A 15,716-nucleotide genomic window follows, 5' to 3' on the forward strand; every position below is an offset into this window, starting at 1 on the left:
AACATGAAACAGACTGCTAATAAGATTTTTGGGAAGTTAATTCTTTTAAGTTTGGCAAGCAATGCACATCCAACTATTGTGCTTTAGCAAAATGTAGTTTAAGGAAAATTTCATACTCACAGTAGATTTTTTTCAGGTAGAACCTTTATACTGTGTTTATTTTTATTATTATGATATACAGCATGCTCCTGTGACATCTGCATGCAGCTTAAACCACAAACAAGGGTAAATTCAAAGGTTTTGTTGCGTTGCCCAGCATCACAGCTAAATCCCACAGTGTTCTCTCAGCTCATAGTTGAGGTTATGGAATTTAAAGCAGCGCAGAGCTTAGTTTCCAAATCTACTGCACTATGGGCTGCAGGCCAAGAACAATATTTGGCTGTTTAAAGAACTACTGTTCTGTACCACGTACTCAAAAATGGCTCCTATGAAGCACTACTCCACTGATACAGTGGAGGACGGTTCAAGATAGGAAATTAAAAGGCAGTGGAGGCCATTAAGTGGCCCAAAGGAGGGGGGGGTTGAAAGTGCAGTAGACAGCTGAACGTGATGGTACAGAGCAGTAGAAGCAGTAGAAGAAAGTGTAACACATTCAGGATGGTGGAGGACGTGTTGGGGTGTTTAGTCACATGGGTTCCGGATCCAAAAAAAAAAAAGAAAAAAGAAGATTTAGCAGAACTGAAAATGAATAAATCCGTACGCCATGTAGTGCCTGTATTACCATTTTTATTCATTTTGTGAGTGCAAGGCTGTTTCTCATTTGCTATTCTCAGACTGGGTCATCTGAGGTTTAAATTTAGAGGCCTGCAGTGGTAAAAACTCTTCTGCCTCTTTAATCTCTTCTTAACACACAGGAGAGAAAATAAAAGACTGAAGAAAAAGAGCGTAGATGAAAGAAATGTCTTCCTTTTCTTTTCACAATCATTTCACAATCATTCTGATTCACCTTGCAACACCTCGAGCTGCACAAGGGCTAGAAACCGATGTAGCAAAAGGTAAGAAAAGGAGTGCTAGAGGTGCAGGAGATGCGACATGGAAAAGTGCAGGAAAAGCACAGCAGTTCAGTATGGATGATGCAAAAGAAAGCATGCATCTGTAGACAGAAGTAAAATATGGAAAATAAAGTAAAAGTTCATTAAGAAAATCATTGCTGAAGAAGGAAGAAAATGTCTTTAGAAGACAATGAAAGACAGTGGAAATGTTCCAAAACACACTACAATTTGATCAAGGACTGTAAAGCTCAGTGTGGATAAGGATGCACAATAAATATCTTCACGTGAAGACAAAAGTGGCCATCTGGGGGTTTGAGTGTGGCACCCTTTTTATCTGTGAGAGCTGTAATTACAACTGTTTCTTCTGAGTGCATGTGTAGGATTGTCTGAACAATTATTACAGTCACCAGAAAGGGAAAAAAAACACTTTAAGGTGCTAAACGCTCTGAAGTTACAGGAAGGAAGTGTGACCTCATCAACACAATTAGCACACACAAACACACACACACAATGACCAACTCTGCTCTGCTTTGAGATTAAACATGAAGACTTGAGCTTCAGCAAGCTTGATGGATGTGATTTGTGAAATAAATAATTAAATAAAAGGGGAGTGGGTCCGTGTTTTTGGCAGCCAGGTAGTGCTGCGGTGTTATCTGCACTTAGGCTGTGTAATCTGATCAGTGATTGGCTGTGGAGGCTCTTCGTGACTCTGAATGGGATGGAATGAATTGATAGATGGGGGGATATATAGAAGGATGGTCAAATACTGAGAAAACTATAAGTGGACTTGAATCAGTCTCATGTGTATGATCACAAACATGTGATGAACCACCTATAAACATAAGAGTAACATGCTTTACCTTCAGTTTTATACATATTGGCATCTAACATGAAACTAATATGGTTTCTTTTTTTCACTAGTGAGTGATCATTTGTGCTTTCTCTAACGACATCCAAAATTTCCATGTATTTGCCTACAGACAGCCAAGGTCATTGCATGAACATTGGCACCTCCTGGTGGAGAAATTACAAATCGTGACGTTTTTATATTGCTGCAGAAATCTTCTTGTTTAAATGTAATGTCATCCATAGGTTGGTTTTAGACTTTAATAAAGCAATTTGCCTGTTTTTATTTTCACTGTACATCATTATAGAAAACAGAAACAGGACCTTTGTCTCATTTTGAGTTTTTATTTGGCAAAAAAAGAAAAAGAAAAAGAGAAAAACAGAAATCTGACATATTATTTTTTTAAATTTCTGTAGATTTCATGAGCCCTGTGATGTGGTGAAAATCTGATGTGATAATTTATTGGCTTGGATTTGATGTCCTTTTCTGTGTTCCTCCTTTACATTAATACATATTTTATTATATTTATTATTATTATTTTTAATAAGAAAGCACATCAACATAACCTTAACCTAATATAATGTACCCTTAACTTAATTAATCTAATTTGGGTGACATTATATTTGGGAGAAGTTTTGTTTTTGTTTTTGTTTCTTTGGTTTGTTTGTTTTTTTGGGGGGTGCGGGGGGGGGGGGGGGGGGGGTTGTTAAATAAATGTGATGGCGTTGTGTTTGGTCGACTGTATGCATGAAACAAACTGCATTTCATATTTTAAGACTCATGATCCAAGTCAAACACGTTTTGCGTTTCATCGCATGCTGAATATGTCTGACAAAAAAACATTGATGTTTTTGCTTTCTAAAGTATTACATCCACGTTTCAGATTTGAGTTGTCACAGTGTTATGCCGTGCTAAAGTAAAATTAAAAAAAATGTTTTAATAAAAATTGCATTCTTCATGTTTTTAAGAGGCTCTAAAACAGACATACAAACAATCATTCACACTCACGCTTAACAAGTTAAGCTACTGTAACATGCATGTCTTTGAACTGTGGGAAGAGCAGGTTTTCTGGGAATCCATCCTACCTGACAAACTATCCTACCCTTTGTGAACATTAGCTAGAAAAATACTTTGACAGGTAAAATTAAGGGCCAAACAATCCTACCTTTGTGAATGTAAGCATAATTTAACGGGTAAAATGAAGTGGCAAACCATCCTGGCTTTAAGAATATAAGCTACAAGCATACTCTGATGGGCAACGCTAAGTGGAAAACCGTCATACCTACTTTAATTTGTGCTGGAATTACTCTGTGACAGCAGAAATATGCAGAAACTACCTACAGTAGGACGTTTTGCCAAAGTAGGATGGTTTGTCAGAACACCGGAGCACCCAGAGAGGACCCACACAGGGAGAACATGAAGCCTGTCCAGGATGTATCCTGCCCCTCACCCAACATCAGCTGCATTAGGGTCACCACATGGCCCTGAAATGGTAAGAGGGAGGGAGTGGAGGAGGGAGGAAGGATGGATGTCCTCCAGTTTCCATAAGTCACGCACACACAGCAAAATCTCCAGTGTTAAATTAACACTGGAGAGTGTCTATATGGGTCCACACCTCTGAGTGTTAAATACAACACTGTTGAGTGTTAAATTAACACTTTTGACAGTGTTATATGTTTAAAAGTAACCTAGTCAGTTTTAAAGATTAACAATGACTAACACTGAGCAGTGCTGATTTTCTAACACTGGAAAATAACTCAAAATGTTAGAAATAGTGTTAGTGTTAATTTAACACTGGAGATTTTGCTGTGCACACACACACACACACACACACACACACACACACACACACACACACACACACACACACACACACACACACACACACACACACACATATGACTTGCACCACTAATGTAAAGTAATATTGTTGAGTACTGATGATCAGTGTTTGCATCCTAAATATAATGACACAATCAGACAGCAACTGCACATAGAAATACTTTTAAGTACATTAAAAAATTGCAATCAGAAGTGTTGTGTGTTAATAAAGTACTGATCTAGTTTCACTCACTGGTCCTTTCTGACCCAGTGGTCTTGGGCACTTTAGTAATGAGCCCGGTCACCAGATTTTAAATTTAGTCTTCTTGAAAGTCTCAAATGGTATCATTTCCTTTTACTGAATCACTCAATGCAGAAATGAACCATGGTGGCATGGTGGAAATTATGAAGACATAAAATTCACGCTACTTAAACTCCAAATATATCCCTTTTTCTGACTTAATTACTACATTTCCTATAAATAAAGAAGCTTTTACGCTTGTAAGAACTCAAAAGTGTATACCTCACCCCTGACGTCGTTGCCCACCTCTCAATTTTAAATACACTTAGTCATTGAGGGCTAGCAGGAGGGACTATGCGCTTACCTGCTGCTCCTTGGCAGGTAGCTCCATGCCCTCCTGGGTTTTAATTGCACCTTAGAACACATATGCATCAACACTACAATGAGCGGGTGGAGGGAGGTTTGGAGTCTTCTCCCACCCCCATTCTCTGCGGCCTGCTGGAGCGGGAGGGCTAGTAGGAGGAGTTGGCCGTCCGACTGCGGTCTGGGGTGTGGGGCCTCCCTGCTGCTGCGGAGTCGGGGTGGTCTGCCTCTCCCCACCGCAGGGAAAAGGGTAACACCACCTGGGTCTGGGTGCAATTCCCCCCTCCAGGGGCAAGGGTACCTAGACCCGGTTTGTAGAGTACGCTTGGGGAGTGTGATTGTGTGTACAGCGTCTCTTTATGTCTGTCTCCACGTTGGTTGAGTGTGGAGTGAGTGCATATGAGAGCATGAGGGTGGGAATGGATGTTTGTGTCTGTGTGTGCCTGTATGTCTGTGTCTATATGTCAGGTTGGGTATCAGACGCCACCTCTCTGGGGACACCTCAGGCCCTCCAAGGTTTGGAGGCCTATCTCCACCCACCACCACTTCCCCTGCCGGTGGCGGACTCCCTCAGGTGTCGGTGTGTTGGTGGTTCTTTGTGTCTGGGGGTGGGCGTCCGGGTACACACCGGCTCACTCCTTGGCGGCCGCTTGTCGGGGCCTGGGGCCTGGGGCTCGCTCGGGCCCCTTTGGAGGTGGGGTGCCCCCGGCCTCTCGGCCTGGGGCTCGGTCACTCAGGCACAGCTGGGGGCCGGCGGAGCTCACGGGCGCGTCACTGCAACTCCCCCTGGCTTCTGCTCCGCGGCTGCTGGGCGAGCCCTCATCTGGGACTCTCCTCAGCTCTTACTGGAACAGTGGCGCGGCTGCCCCTCTGTTGGTCTTCCATGGTCTCTTGTGTTCTGGGGGCCTCTGGATGTCTGGAGTTTTGATCTCCTCCATACCCGCTTCACACCCTGGAGGACGGGGCTGTGGCCCCCCCACACTCCCTAGCAGATCATTACATGGAGAAACCTTTGGAATGCAAGCATGCTGATCCACACAGGTATGCACACATGGGTATTCACAGACGCGGACTAAAGCTTTCTTGGCTGCTGCCTCAAAGCACACTGTGCGCTGTCTATCTTGCGTGCTGCACAATATCGTTTATTATTTAGTAAATATTGATATCTATGACTAGCTAGTTTATTGTGATGGTGCTTTGTTTTCTCTATTATTATGTTACTCTTTGTTGTTTGCTGTCTCCTCTGTTTGTTTTTTTTGTTTGTTTGTTTTTTTTCTCCATACAGGTGACCCAGGAGTTCTTTTTTTTTTTCTCTCTCTCTTCCCCCCCCTTCTCACCGTCTCTTCTCCCCTTTGGTTTTCTTTCTCTCTCTCCCCCTCTTTCTCTCATTCATTCCCCCTGTCCTATTTATTAAAAAAAAAAAAATGACAAAGGATGAACTGAAGCTCTGCCATCACGTAATGTCGCATACTGCTGTTTCTGATGTCATTTAAAAAAAAAAAAAAAAAGAAAAAAAAAAAAAAGAACTCAAAAGTCTGAGGTTTGCTTTAATATATGTTTACCGTTACCACAATTTAAAGTGAGAAATGGTGAAAACAGACATGAAAAAATGACTACAGCACAACTTAAAAAATAAATACACTTGAATTTGTTTTCCAGTCATTGATACATTTCACAGAATAAATCTATTTGTCTTTTTCCTGTTTATCCACCAGGTAGCACCAGGTAACCACGTGATCTGGGTATTAATACTACTAACAACAGCATTTCTGTTTTTGTAGGATGTTCGCTCCTTTATCAACTCACCGAGCAGCCCAGCTTTACTCATAAAGGTTTCACAGTATATTAGGCAGTCAGCTGTACAAACCCACAACATATGAGCTACATGTGTATTAGAGTAGTCTCTCTGTTGACTTACAGGGAAAGCAGGCGAATAGCCCTGATATTTGGGTTTGATATTAAATATGCTAATTTGAGTGCTGCCTCGGAAACATTAGAAATAAAACTTTGCCATCAAAAATCTCTGAATGTGGCCTTGAAGTCAGGTTGTTTTTCTTTATGTAGTTTCACCAATAAGTTTCACTTCGTACTGCGCGCTGGGGTAGTTGCATTCACCGTCTGCTCGGAAATGTAACTTCTGCAAATAAATATTTCTAAGCGAATTGGAAAATCAGCTGAGACTAAAACTAGTGAAGGACAGAGTTGTGCTTAGATAGGTATTTGTTATGATGCATTTCATTTAATTGGTTATAGTATTTTAATTTTGACCACCTCTTTAAAACTATTTATTTATTAGTTCAAATGGGCAGTAAAACAGAAAAACTGAAACGTCATCTGTGCTGTTGTATCAAATTTGATTGATCACTTCAGACCGCTTTCATGAAGTGTGAATATTCTTACAGTCCGTGAACGCCACGTGATATCACGCTTAAATGCGCCCACTGTGCTCCCTCCGGTCTACAAACGCTCGGATGGAGAGCAGCTTCAGCTGCAAGCTCTAAACTTCAGCGGGCATTGCTGTGTCTCTAAGGTCAGTACACTTTCCTTTGGTTTCCAGCCCGAGGTTTCTGAACTTTAGTCAATAACTAGAGAAAAGCATTTCTCCCTACTTTTTAGGTTTTAAGCGGCTGCTTTGCAATTTGCGAAACGCGTGTTTGCCATTAGGTGGTGATGTCATTTTTAGAAACACAGAACGGGTGAAAATAATCTACATTTATTCACTGACACGAAAACATCTGTATTTAGAGTATTATAAAGTTGTGTAAGTGTGTGGGTGTGCGTGGGGGGGAGGGGGGGGGGGGTGAGTCACACTTAACACCTTTAGTAACTATACGTTTGTATGAACACAAATACACTAAAAATACACAAAAAAATACTAAACTAAAAATACTTACATGTAGGCATTTACTTGTGGATTAACTACTGTATTGTTATTATTATTATTATTATTATTATTATTATTATTATTATTATTATTACTACTGTGTAAACAGGAAGCTGGTCTGGGGTTACCTACTTCTGCATTTAGGTAGTTTGGGCCATAATACTGTACAACAATATAAGGCATAATTTATTTATAGGTATCTTTCAAGACATAAAACTAACAAAATCATTCTATAAATAACAAACTCACAAGTAAAGGTGATAAAGTAAAGGTAAATACACTCACAGCATTTTACTGTCTGGAGCTGATTGAGTGCGAATTCATTTGAGCCAATTTACACAGTAAATCATAAGAACCTGATCAATACTGCTGGATTTTAGGGTCTGAAACTGAGAAGCTGGGGGAAAAATTTTATACTTATTCAGCTGCCCATTTTTTAATAGAAATATTCATGCAGTCTGATAGAGTTACATTGAAATTAAACAATTATGGTGTTATAGTTTAGTTTTGTCAGCGCTGAGTTCACAGTGCCACAATTTTTTCCATGATATTATGCAGAAAGTTCCCAGAGTTCCTCCTGCACCACTATGTCTGTAATAGGCTGGTATTGGTCTGTAATGTGGGCCAGCACTGTGCAATATTGTGTCTGCATGCTAGCTGGTTTAGCCTCTAATGAAGGCATTAGTGTAGGTTGACCTTTAAAGGTTTTGAACTGTAGTCCCAGTGTCAAACTAAGCAGCTGACGTTAGCTGCTGAGGGTCAACTCTTTGTGTGTGCCTTTAAATGAGTGACCGCTTCAGGGATGCTTTGAGTGTCGAAGCAGCAGCTACTGTATGGTGAAAGGCCTTTGCCACACACGGACACCTGTCAGTAACAACAAAGCTCTCCAGCCTCCTCTTTTAGCTGCTTCAGAAAGCAAACACACGCTGTGCTTTGATGTTGCTGGGTACAGAGGGTCAGGTGGGAGGCTCGTTAGACTTTGTCCCCTCTCATGAAAGCTTTCTGAAAGGTCTCCAGCACCAGATCACTCGCACTTGACCTTCTTTGTACCTCCATGAGTGGGTTTGAGGATGGGCAGGGGCTAAAGGGGGGGGGGGGGGGGGGGGGGGTGGCATTTGAGCAACAACGGGTGGTGGCACCTCAGATGCCAGCACACATTGCAGTGTGCGCTATGAGAAAACACAATAAAGTCAAGTCTATTTATTCTGTATTTTGGTTGTTTGGAAGTAGATAAACATAAGCTGCACGAGTGCATCACAGAGATCTGACGGCTTCTGTTCGAAGACAAACACAAAAGTGTGTTTGTGTTCTTATATGTGAGGGAAAATAGTTCTAAGCAGTAATCGAAGGGATTGGGGCAGCTTATTTCAACAATGACCCCTGTGTTAGTCCTGTTTAAATCCACTTAGGTTTAGCCATAACGTGAGTGTTTCATGAGCATCACACCACAGAGGTGTAGGAAACACAAACATCTTCAAGCTTGAAGCCTTGAGGTTGTTAAAATCAGCCTTTTTCTGACTGACCGACAGCATCAGTTCGTTCCAACTCTTTCAATGCTGCCACTTTTTCCTGCAATTTTCTTCTCAAAAGGAAATACATTCGATGATTTCTGCATCATTGTCCATAAATTTCACAGCACTGGAGTTCAAGGTTTGCTCTTCTGGTTTGAAGAATGGGTTTAAGTTTGTAATGAGCTCCCCGGCTGCTTGTTATCGCTCGTCATGCAGATCAGTGTGCTTTAAAAAGAAAAACTACAGGTGGGGGTTCCTTCACTCTTCTTTTATCAGTAAAACAACAACAACTGGCTCGCTGCACCTGCAGTTGCAGAAACAGATAGATTACTGGGTGATTCCGTTGCAGAATTACATTTCCTATTAACATGCTTCTTTTCAGTCTAATACGACCCTGAATTTGCATTTTCAGTACAGCACTGCCTGGAAGATTTTGCTGGTAGGTGACTGACTCATATCACCAGGCCAGTAATTGGAAATGTGGCATATGTAAATTTAATCCGATCAAGTCAACTTGGCTCTCATTTCAAATCTGAAGTAACACCTCACAAATAACTTTCACAGCTATCAAAACCAGCAAGAGATAAAGTTAAGAAGTACAAAACTTAGCAAAAACCTTATTTACGGTAGGTGTTATTAAAAGCAGGCTTTAGCTTTTAACAAAAATAATACATTTTGTTGATGAATTACAGTTATTTTTATACTTAGTCCCCTATTTTTATGTGTAAAAGAAAAATCTGATTTAAAAGCAGCCTGTGTGGACTTTCATCGGTTCTATAAATTAAGCAAGTAAAATATGACCTGTATTTACACCATAACATGGGGTCAATGGAGCCGGTAATGCAAGTGAAACAGGCTGCAAAAGCAAAACCATCCCTACTTCCACCATCAGAGGTGGAGCTTCAACTTTACAAGTAGAAAAATTTTTTTTTGATAAAATTAAAAATACATTTTATTGGGATTTTTTTAAAAATATTTTGTGCTTGGCAACACAAATAAAGACTAGAAGACCACAGAGACAGCAAGGGTGGATGATCTCAGGATCGTTTCCACAGGGAAGAAAACAAGAGCCGACCACTACTCTGGAATAAGCCCGATCTTTATCCGAACGGCATTCTTATTTAGCTGGAAGCAACACTTTATGATCTGAAACGATATCCTCTGGAAAGCACAGCGGAAAGAGCGTGATGGCATGAACACGCATACCTTCCAAAGGCATTGGTCACAAGTGTTATTGATGATGACAGGAGACAGGAGCAGCCTGCTGAATTAGTGTCGAACCAACCCAGGAGCTTTTCTGCAGTGTCCACTCACACGGGCCTGGAGACTGCTCAGTGACCCCCTGACAATCACCTGGTCGCTGGGTAAAAATGCCTTTGCCATTGTGGTTGCTGGTGAAATTGGTCACAAAGAGTGCGCTGCACCAAAAACATTCTTGTAATTGCACCGAGGTTTTTGGTACAGCTGTGTAAACTTCACGAAAACCGATTTCAGCTAGCCAGTTTGCTGGCAGCCTGCAGCAGCCACTCAGAAAATAACCTGTGGTTGGCAGGGAGTCACTGACAACTCTCTAGACCTACTCGACTGTGGATTTAACAGTCAATTTCAAATTGACTGCCATCACCTCGCCAACTGGTCGGGTAATAGCCATGTTTACCTAGCAACCAGTGGTTGCCAACCGGTTTCTAGACCTGTGTGATTCAGGCCAATATCAGTCATTTGTTCTCAACCCAGCTGGGCTGCATTTCACTGAAGACAAGGCTAAAGGCCAGTAACCGCGTTTCACAGTTGTATTTATACCCGCCGTTACACGCAGGAAGCCGCCCCAGTATTGTCCTCAACGATAGATGTCGCCACTCAGACAATATCCCCAATCAGCACTGATGTAGGAGGAGAAGAAGTGAAAACCGGAAGCCAAGACTTTGAGTTTGTTTTTTGGACAAACTCTAAAGTTTGCAAACTGTTCCAACACCTCCCTCTGTATACCTGTATGTCTCTGAGCTTCTGTACTGGGACATACACTCAACAAAAATATAAACGCAACACCTTTGTTTTTGCTCCCATTCCCCATGGGATGGACGTAGAGACCTAAAATTCATTCCAGATACACAATATAACCATCCCTCCCAAACAGTGGTCACAAATCAGTCCAAATGTGTGATAGTGGGCACATCTGCTATATTGAGATAATCCATCCCACCTCACAGGTGTGCCACATCAGGATGCTGATCTGACATCATGAGTAGTGCACAGGTGTACCTCAGACTGCCCACAACAAAAGGCCACCCTGGAATGTGCAGTTTTGTCTCACAGCAAAATGCCACAGATGCCACAAGCAATGAGGGAGCGTGCAATTGGCATGCTGACAGCAGGAATGTCAACCAGATCTGTCGCCCGTGCATTGAATGTTCATTTCTCAACCATAAGCCGTCTCCACGGGCGTTTCAGAGAATATGGCAGCACATCCAACCGGCCTCACAACCGCAGACCTCGTGTAACCACACCAGCCCAGGACCTCCACATCCAGCAGGTTCACCTCCAAGATCGTCTGAGACCAGCCACCCAGACAGCTGCTGGAACAATTGGTTTGCACAACCAAACAATTTCTGCAAAAATTGTCAGAAACTGTCTCAGGGACGCTCAACTGCATGCCCGTCGTCCTCATCAGGGTCTTGACCTGACTCCAGCTCGTCGCCGTAACAGACTTGTGTGGGCAAATGCTCACATTCGATGGCGTCTGGCACGTTGGAGAGGTGTGCGCTTCACGGATGAATCATGGTTCACATTGTTCAGGGCAGATGGCAGCTGAGAATGTCCCAGTTCTTGCATGGCCAGCATACTCACCGGACATGTCACCCATTGAGCATGTTCGGGATGTGCTTGACCGGCGTATACGACAGTGTGTGCCAGTTCCCACGAATATCCAACAACCTCGCACAGCCATTGAAGTGGAGTGGACCAACATTCCACAGGCCACAATTGACAATCTGATAGACTCCATGCGACGATGTGTTGCACTGCATGAGGCAAATGGTGGTCACACCAGATACTGACCGGTTCTGGGTCCCCAGACCCCAATAGCGCAAAAAACTGCACATTCCAGGGTGGCCTTTTGTTGTGGGCAGTCTGAGGTACACCTGTGCACTACTCATGATGTCAGATCAGCATCCTGATGTGGCACACCTGTGAGGTGGGATGGATTATCTCAATATAGCAGATGTGCCCACTACCACACATTTGGACTGATTTGTGACCACTGTTTGGGAGGGATGGTTATATTGTGTATCTGGAATGAATTTTAGGTCTCTACGTCCATCCCATGGGGAATGGGAGCAGTAACAAAGGTGTTGCGTTTATATTTTTGTTGAGTGTAATTAAAATGACAGTAAAAACCATCATGAGCGTACACTCACATCTTCAATCGAGAGGTGCACGACCAACGCCACAAAGACCGTGTCCTTCAACAGATGATGTCACGCCAAAATTGGCACGCAAAACCCACGAAAGGGAGAGCATAATTGGGCCATTAGACAGGAAGACCCAGAAAGCACCACAAAGGAGGAAACTCGTTCTGTGGTGATAGACTAAAGGCCACCATTCCCTGCAGAGTGTTATTGGCAAATATTAAAAATTGCGATTTTATTTATTTTTAATCTGTTCACTTACATTTAAGCACCTGGAAATAAGTGACCTTGTATACGAATGGCTGTAATTTCTCAAAAGTTAAGGGAGTGCTTTTGTTGTATGACAGCTGCTTTCTAAATGATGCATTGCCATGACACCACCATACAGTATCAGCTCATTACAACAAAGGCTTTTCATTTGTACAGTTCTGAGACAACATCATAAAACCTTTGGAACTGGAACTGGAATATTATCCGATGTTCATTGAAGTTACAGTTATATACAAACTCAATCTGACCACCCCAATAGTAAAAAAAAACAAAACAGTTTTGACCTTCTTTGTACCTCCATGAGTGGTAGTGATAAACCCATCCAGCAATCTTTCACAGTCGTGCCTGGAAAAACCAAGTGAACCTCTGCTGCTAATTACCTTGACAAAAACAACAGTGGGAGTAAAAAGTGGAGGTTATACAGGTGCCCCTCCCTGTAATTTACTGACTGTCTGCACTTTAAAGGAGTTCGAACCAGTCCTCAGTCACAACAACTTTCACTGGACCTCAGAAGAGAAGGATCACAAAGACAAGAGTAGCACCACAACACCTGGAGACATTTCTGTGGCTAGATAACATCCTATAGTTTTAAAAGACCACCTGGATATTTCACAACACTTCTAGGACACTTTTCTGTGGACAGAAAATCCCTGGAGGAAAAAAACTGAAAGTAAAAGGGACTCTGCAGGCACATAACATAACCTCAGCTCAACTGTGAAGCAAGGCGGAGGGAGCAACATGGTTTCAGCTGCTTTCCTACCTCAGGGCCTGGATGGGTTTCAATCATTAGGAGAGCAATGAATTTAAAAAAAAATGTCGTAGGCAGGAGAGGTTTAGTGTTGCTGAACTAAACCAGTCACATAAAAGGGAGTGGTCCAGAAATGTGTCATCATTGTTGCCTAAGCCTCATAATCAGCTACAGGAAACGTCTGATTAAAGGTGTTTCTGGTAAAAAAAAAAAGGTTCTAGACATTACTAAATTCAGACGTTCACGTACTTTTTCCAGCTAAAGTTATTACATTATGTTCACATATTATTCAGTTATTATGTGTTTGTGTGTTTGACTGTTACTGCAACACCAATAACGATCAGTACTCAGACCACATTTTATTTTATGTGGTCTAATAGAAAACTTCTCGCAACTGTAGGTTTAATGCAGATGTTCCAAGATCAGTGTACAGCTTGCTTTGATGCAGTCAGGTTAAAGCTTTACATTTCACATTTATATGATAATCTACATATAGTTTCTAACCTAAATCTTCCAAACCCATCGCAAAGAAAACTTTCAGCTTCGCGTCGCTTTCTCTATCCTCCTCCCGCCTTTTTGAAAAATTTAGAGCAGCAGGGTTTTGGGTCTGATTTTGTTTTTCAATCTCAAATTTGCTACAGCCCCACCTGTCAGGCTTCAAAAACAAAAAATTAAACCGCTCAGAAACAGGAAGTGTGGTTGCACTGATGTAACAGAGCACCGGAAGTGTAACTCCTCCTGCTTGAACGCAGCCTTTTACAACAGGTTCAACCTACACGAAAAACTGCGAGGGAGGGCTGCTGCTCTGCATATTTCAAAAGTTTGAATCTGTGATGTTAGTCTTGTGTGGGAGTGTGTGAACGTAAGTGCTGGCATGCACTTGTGATACTAACATCAGGGCCAAGGATATACAGACGAAGCGCCGAATGTTACTGTGTGTATAGGGACGTAACTACTTATCAAAACATGCTACATTAAAGTAAAAAGTGAAGTCTAACCTTCACATCTTTCAGGCTTATTCAAATTGAGAGTCTATAAAGTTTTCATAAATGTATTAAAAACACAAGTATAACTGTGTCCTAGTTTCACATGCTTAGCATTATCAGTATTATAGTTCTCAGTATGTAAGAGTTCGGGAAAAAATGGCAACTTCAAGTAAAATGAAGATTATTCTCAAAAAGGATGAAAGAAATCGAAATTTATGTAGTAACAGCTCAAAAAAGTAAGTGGTTAGATCATTTCTACCCAATGGTCTATGATTCAGAAACTGCTGTATGTGTGATAGAGAAAGCTGTCAGGGATTAACATGTGGAATAACTGCTGGGTTTCTTCACCCTGTGTGATACCACGCTGACTAGTTCAGTGGTTTAAATGGAAATTTAATGGTATTGGTAATGGAATCTATACAGCCACTCAAACTAACGTAATGTGAACAAACCAAGCAAGTTCAAAGAGGCCACAACATTTCCGAGAGTAAAGTTATACCTGGTTTACTAAAAGTGTGCAGTATTTTAGTACCTGGTAAATCAGTTTTGTTTTTTGTTGTTGTTTTGTTTTTTTTTAAGAAATGGCTCATGAAATACTGTAATTGTGGCTTCTGAGCTGCCAAATAGTTTGACATTTTGTGCATAACAAATTTATATTTTTGTTTCCCTCCATGATGATAAGCCTAATGTTTATTCTCCTTTTAGTTCGAACTGTCTGGGGAATATATATCTTTAGCTTCAGCATTATACTTTTATAATGCACAGACTTTGGGGGTGTAGATTTTCCCAGAAACTGGCTGCTTTTTTAATATTTTGCAATGGGAGTATTTTTACAAAAATGCACAATGGGGGGCACTGACGGAGGGGGCTTCACACTGGGAGTACCTGGAGTTTGGAAGAGTGTATTTGCGACAACAGCCACTTACTCAAAAGGCAAGTTAACATGGCTTGGATTAGCATGTGGTATGAGCCAAGGTAGCTGCATGCCATTAAACTGTGTTCGCATAGAGTAGCATTGTATCAAACATACCTCAAACATGCACTATTAAAAAGCTTTCATTCTTTTGTGTTGACTTTCACGTCTATTTTATTTATAGCCTAGCACTAGAGACGTGAAGGATGCCCACCTTGGTTTAAAACTAAAACTGCATTCATTACAGCTATCCGCTGACACTGGGGGAGGGGCGGGTCAAACACAGCAACCAAACAGAGAAAGCCCTCACGCTTTCAGCTGGTTTTATGTACAGTTTTTGAATCCTCCACCTGATGATGCCGGTCAGGTGTTAAGTTTGTAGTCCAGTGTGGTATTTAAGGACTGTGCTGAAAGCGATCAGCAGATGTGACCAAAGTACAAAACATTGGACAAAAGTTGCCTCTTAAAACAATGCGATAAGCTGAAAGATGCAAAAATGCCTTACTGTCGAGCTGAATGATAATTATATGATACACGGTTGATTAGAAATCAAACATTTTTTTGATTTGTTGAGTTAAAAGGACCCAACAGGAATGGATGTGCCATCTCTTCCATGTTGTCATTACTGTCCTACATCATACATAGCAGGAATTTATTCTGATCTTCAGTGACCGGACCTGTGAAACTGCATGATAAACCTGTTAAATTACAGAAAAAGTTATGACTGTTCACAGAC

General features: G+C 41.6%; 1 protein-coding gene across 1 annotated transcript in view; it reads left to right on the plus strand.

The window, feature by feature from the left end:
* The first annotated feature begins 6,722 nt into the window (after positions 1–6,722).
* The window catches only part of prkcq (protein kinase C, theta), a 38,950-nt gene continuing 29,956 nt past the window's right edge, over positions 6,723–15,716 (plus strand). Inside the window, exon 1 of the mRNA XM_085386400.1 lies at positions 6,723–6,794. The gene's annotated coding sequence lies outside the window, so the exon portion shown is untranslated. The remainder of the gene's footprint in view (positions 6,795–15,716) is intronic.

Source organism: Rhamphochromis longiceps, linkage group LG17 (genome assembly GCF_057381845.1).
Source record: "Rhamphochromis longiceps isolate RC_006_pf linkage group LG17, R_longiceps_female_GT1.1, whole genome shotgun sequence".
Classification (NCBI taxonomy): Eukaryota; Metazoa; Chordata; class Actinopteri; order Cichliformes; family Cichlidae; genus Rhamphochromis; species Rhamphochromis longiceps.